The sequence below is a fragment of the Dicentrarchus labrax genome, unplaced genomic scaffold (genome assembly GCF_905237075.1).
Source record: "Dicentrarchus labrax unplaced genomic scaffold, dlabrax2021, whole genome shotgun sequence".
NCBI lineage: Eukaryota > Metazoa > Chordata > Actinopteri > Moronidae > Dicentrarchus > Dicentrarchus labrax.
In genome coordinates this window covers 11,953,044-11,959,043 of record NW_026136701.1, presented here as the reverse complement: position 1 = coordinate 11,959,043, position 6,000 = coordinate 11,953,044, and positions in this window count along the sequence as shown.

Below are 6,000 nucleotides of genomic sequence, written 5' to 3'. Positions count from 1 at the left end.
AGGAGCTGTGTGAAGGAAGGAAGTGAGTGAATGGGTGAAGGAGCGCAGTGCTAACTCTCTCCACTCCTTTATGCCTGTGGGTGCAGGCTTCATTAGCTCTACAGAAAGGGACAGCTCCCTCCCAGTCCCCTCAATAGACCCATAGACCTGTCTCACTGACACCGGCTCTGGCTCAGTGGGGAGGGTGTGTGTGTGTTTGTGTGTGTGTGTGTGTGTGTGCTTGCAGTATGCGTGCGTGTTTGCATGTGTGTTCCCGAACCATTCACACACCACCAGGCCTCATAGTTTCTCACTCATGCCTAAAGGAAGCCTGGCATTGACACTTTTTTGAGACTCACATCTTTCTCGCACTCTCTTTGTCCCTCATTCTCTTGTTTTCTCACACATGCTTTCCCCATTTCACAATTTTTCCTCATTGTGTTTTCTCTCTTTATCTCTTTATGTCTCAGATCTCTCACAGAACAGTAAAGGACCATGTTCTGTACTGGATTCAGACTTCTCAGACTATTTTTCTGGTTTTACTCTTAATAATTCACATTACTGTCTTTGTACAAAATCTTGTATAAATACCACTCAATAACTTACCTTTGAGGTAAAAAGGCTTTATAATTCAATGGTTTCTTTTAAGAATACCAACTGACCGTAGCAGTAATGATGTAATGTAATGATTACTCTCTGATTCAACTTTGATAATTAACTCCAAAAGACCAACTGAGCTCACAACATGCAGCTGTGAAGAATTTAGTCTTAATTTTTCTGAAACTGGGAGCATAAGTTCAGTACATGCTGTTACTTACAGTAGTGAGATTCTCTCATATATAGTATTTTACCTCAGTCTGCATGTTGTATCAGTGGGCTCTAATTTCCCCTGTAACCAACCAAATTTTTCTTGTTATATTGTTTTAAGATACATGCACAGCTTTAGTATTTTAGGATGAACTATCTTTGTACTATCTTTACCTGTGATGGACAAATCAGAGCAGTTCAGTATAAATTATAATTTTGGTTTGACAGTCACAAAGCTTAAAAGCAGATCAAACTTGGCATGATCTAAATAAAATAGAAACACAGAGATGCCATGGAGACTGCTATGGTGCCTCTGTTTCCCATCAGGCACTGTGCGCAGGCAGCTATTCTGGGTCCTCATCTAGTGAGGGGGAGGAGACGTGTATATAGGCAAAGGTGCTGGAAGTTGGCGGGCTAGCAGAGACGATTAGCATGGGTAGTCGCCATCGTGTGCCCTGCTCATTGTCGTAGTGCTGCATTAATGAGCCCAGTGTGCATCAGACAATCTGTTCATGATACACACGTGTACACAACACTGAGAGGTAGAATAAAACACACAGGGCTTGCACTTACAGTTTCAGTCACCAGCTCCTTTTTGTAGCTTTTTGTATGATACAATTATTTTGTCAAATGTAGACAAAGTGGAAGCTTACGTAGAGTGCATAATTAGCGTACCTGCTGGTGGTTAGTTATCCTTTAATTATTGATTTCCAGTCGAGTCAATGTCATGTCTCTAGGGGGGTTAAAAACTCGGGTGAAAGTAGAGTGAGGAAAACTTTGTTAAACCCGCGGAGAAATGCAAGCTTTGACTCAGAAATAGAAGCCTTGATAGTGAGAGAGAGAGAGAGAGAGAGAGAGAGAGAGAGAGAGAGAGAGAGAGAGACCTAGAGAGACAGTGAGAGAGAGAGGCTGACAGAGAAGGAGGAATGAGAGTACAATACTGTGGCCTGGTTTGTGGTTCCAGAGGGATAGAGACACTTTCGCATTTCCCCTGCAAAACGAGATAGGATGAGCTCTTTTAACACACACGCACACAAAATATACACAAACACACAAATATGTACACACACGCACACCTTGTTCCCTCCTTCTAAGTGAGCCAGGACTAGATTCATGCGGCTTTGTTGTTGAGGCAGCAGGAAACTTATTGCCCCAGATTTAAGCGAACCTCCTTCACACATGCAGCTTAACTGTTACCACACTTCAACTGAATTCACGCTCTTTTAATCATATTTCATCCTTCGTTTTTGTCTTTTCTGCATCAGTTCTTATCGCAAATATCCAGTAAACTGCGCCTGTGTGTGTATGTAACAGACAGCCTGACCTCTGACCTTGTCCTGCTGTGAAGCTTTCATTCCCATAGGCTGGGGGCTGTGGTCGTCTCTCTCTCTCACACACACTCACACACACACACCCTGTTGGCTCTATTGGTATAGCTGTCGCTCGGCCACCCATTCAGGGCTCAGTCACGGCCACTTAGAGCGCAGCAGACTCAGGGATTCAGACGAGCTGTGATCCAATGACATGTATTTATAATGAGGGGGCTGTGGGGACGTCTTTGTTGGACAGACACAATGTCAGCATAAGAGTGTGTGTGTGAGAGAGACAGAGAGAGAGAGAGAGAGAGAGAGAGAGAGAGAGAGTGTTTGGGAGGGGGGGCTTAAATACAGAAAGAAGGGAAGTGGAGGGAGAGAGTCCGGTTGACCCCCCCCCGATACAAATTCAGGCTTTCTCTCTGTCTATTTACACCTCTCCTACTTTTCCAACTCATTCACACTCTTTCTGTCTTGCCTTCTTGATCCGTAGGAAAAGCTTTTCCTCGTTACCATGAGAATATCATCTAAAGACTGACCTTGTTGAGTAAAAGAGAAGGAGAATTCGATGGACAGACTGTTCTTGGAAAAGTTGCAATAAGACAAGTTAAAGTCCCGTCAAGGCAGGCTTCCAGTCCTTGATGTAATAAGAATATTGATTGGTTAAGATGCGAGTCTTTCCAGCCTCTGATCACTGACTGTTAAAATGACTCAGCATTTTTACATTTTTCTGTTACACTTGCCAATCGGTTTATGTTTTATATATAGCAGAACCTAAGTTCTTTCAGTACATAGACTGAATAAGTGAACACTTAACTTCTGTGACTGCCTGTTGGTGTCGTCATTTTTGTGGTCTGTTTTATTAAGACTTAAGACTTGGATGCTTTTGTCATGTAGTTTCAAGTAAAGCAAGTAAAGCAAGCCCCACAGCAGTCAACCCTGAGTCTAAAAGTCAAGTTTACAGCTCTGATTAAAATCAGTTTTGGATAAATCGAGGACATCAAAATTAGAACATGTCGCACAACTCTTCTCCTATAAATCATGCTATGTTCATATGTTTTCAGCTGTCATTTATTATATAAAGTCCATTAATCAGTCATGTGACTTATGAATCATCAATAAATACTCAATTTAATTTAAAATAGCTTTTAATGAAGGCTGAAAGCTTTCGTTTCTGTGAATAAAGCACAGAGATGAGAGTCTGCCTCGTTCTAATTTTGATGGACTTGCGTTAGAGGTCTGGCCTGCCCCTCGCTGTGTGTGTTCTCCATTTTAGAAATTGCAAAATCAAAGACAACAAATATTGGTGTGGAGGAGACAAAGAGCTGCTTTTCACAAAGATATAAAACGTGTTATTTTAAGGATTATATGACGTGTTCAGAGGGGGGAGGCAGAAAAAACAGCAGACAGAGAAGGAATAATGTGCTAAAATAAGTAACCCTGCCTCTGACCTCCTGTATGGCTCATATTCTTATTTGTGTTGCTGTTACATCATTTTAAGGGTCACAGTAATCTTGTTAAGACTCCCCCTTCACTCCTGCTTTTATCGAAATAATCAAAACTTAAATATTAAACTATACTGCACTCTTTACAAGTTACTCTCTGTGTGTCTGGTGTAAAAACAGGACTGTAGGCTCCCCTCTGCATACATTAGCCAGTTGTTGGGACAGCGTGGGCAGAAGAAGAGCCCTGGAGAGCCCTACAGCTCAGGAAGGCCCCTCATAATTGCCCAATGTCTGAAACACTGCATCTATCCAGGGAGTGTAGTCCAGCTCTGATCTCCTCAATCACAACCTCCTCCTTCTCCTCCTCCTCTTCACAACCCACACACACCTTGATTTTTACTGTCCATCAATCTGTACTGCTGGAGCATTAAGAGAAAAAAGAAACTGGCATTTAAAACCTATGAACCTGAAGTAATTGTAGGTTTTATTGAAGGTTTCGCTGAATAATAAGAAAGTACAAAAGCTAATGCAAAGGTCTGTCCTCTTGTCACTGGTTTTCATTTATGATCATGATTGAAGTCTGGACAAATTAGGATTAAATCCCTTATCTCTGCTGGTCAGATCCTTATCTTGCTCAGTCATGACGGTGCAAAAACCAGACAGCTGAAGTGTGTCTTGTGTGTGTGTGTGTGTGTGTGTGTGTGTGTGTGTGTGTGTGTGTGTGTGTGTGTGTCTTTTCCCTCTGGCATATTTGTGGGGTTCCCTGCTGACTGTGTGTCCTCTTGACGCTCCAGACTTCAGAGGTCAGAGGTGGACGAGTGTAGACTCAAACACAGACAGATATTGGTAGTCATGAGGAGGGAGTCCCTTCTGTATCTCCCTCCACCCCCTTTTTTTCTATTTTAGTCCAAATCTGCTGCGTCAGTACTGTGACGCGGAGGCTCGTGTGTTCGTACATCTTATCTCATTGGCCTTTATGATCCTGGCTGTAGAAAATAGGACACATTTGTTATGTTTTTTTTTAATTCTGTGTCCCAGTTCTGTCTCTAATTTCCTCTGTCTTCCTGTCTCTCCGCAGATTGCTGATGCGGTGGAAAATCACTGATTGGCTGAACAACTTTTGGCTCAAAGAAACGGATTTCAGGCCAGATTGGACCTGAACAATTTAACATTTTTTGATGATTTTCTGCTGTACAATTAAATCCTCTGATACACACATTTTGTGATGGACAGTCTCTACTTTGCCTTTGAATTGACACACACACACACACACACACACACACACACGTAAAAGTGAATCACTAAATCTGGACCAAATTCAAGAAAAAGATACTGACAGACTTTTGTATATGTGTTTTACTGCTAAAAATAATATATTAAAATATATAATAATGAAAGTGAATATTGTATTTTATTTTTCTAAATATATTAATGTTGTTAACTGATGTAAATTGATATGTGACTGATTGTTAAATACATCCAGGTTAAAGTGCTGTTACTGAGCCTGTTGTGTGTTCCGAAGAGTCTGTAATAAGAAGAGTATTTTTCAGTAATTAGAGGTGTTTTTTTGTTATTTTTTATACAAAGTCACAGTTATCGCTCTATATTCTGTGTTGATGTGAAGGTTGAGTCAGCTGAAAAACACCCTGCTGTATTGCTGTAAAACGTTGTGTGTGTATGTTGTGTATAAATATATTTATGTGGTCAATAAAGAAAACATTGACTTTAACATTTTTCTTCAGAGAATTTTTTCAGTTTTCATACTAAATATATTTTCAGTTAACGTCGACACAGTATGCTCACATTTATAATTAAAGCAGAGAAAATGTTTATTACTGTATCATATTAAATTCATTTACATCCAGCAGCGTAATTTAGAGTGGAAATTGTAAATGCTGATTTTTTTTAATTGCATAAAAATAAACATTACTAAGACTTCTTTCAATTGATTGTTTTTAGTTGCTTCCTGGTTTCCGACTAGAAATAAAGAAATAATTATCTATAGGCACAATATCAGCGAACTAATCTACAGTACAGGTCAGACTCCTTAAAAAAGGCTAATTCATATAAAATGTCTGCTAACCCTGGTTTTAATAATGAAAAGCCTATCAGTAAAAAATTGCAATTATTTCATTTAGCTTTTGATATTGAGCTTTTTATCTAAAAATAATGCTTTTCTTTTTTAAGCTTAACTTGAGGAGCACATTTGGGCCCACATGAAACAATCCAAAGGCCCAGAGTACAGTATGCTTTTATTCTTTGTATTTTCAATAAAAGAAAAATAGTTAGGTATTGTTAAAAAAGAAAAAACAACAATCAGCTCTAATATGATAAAAAAATAAAATAAAATAAAAATAAAACCTCTTAGTTTTCTAACAGAACAACATTTTGTTTTGTGGCACAATCTGAATTGGCACATGTATTTTTCTGTCAAGCTTAAATGGGTTAATGTTATA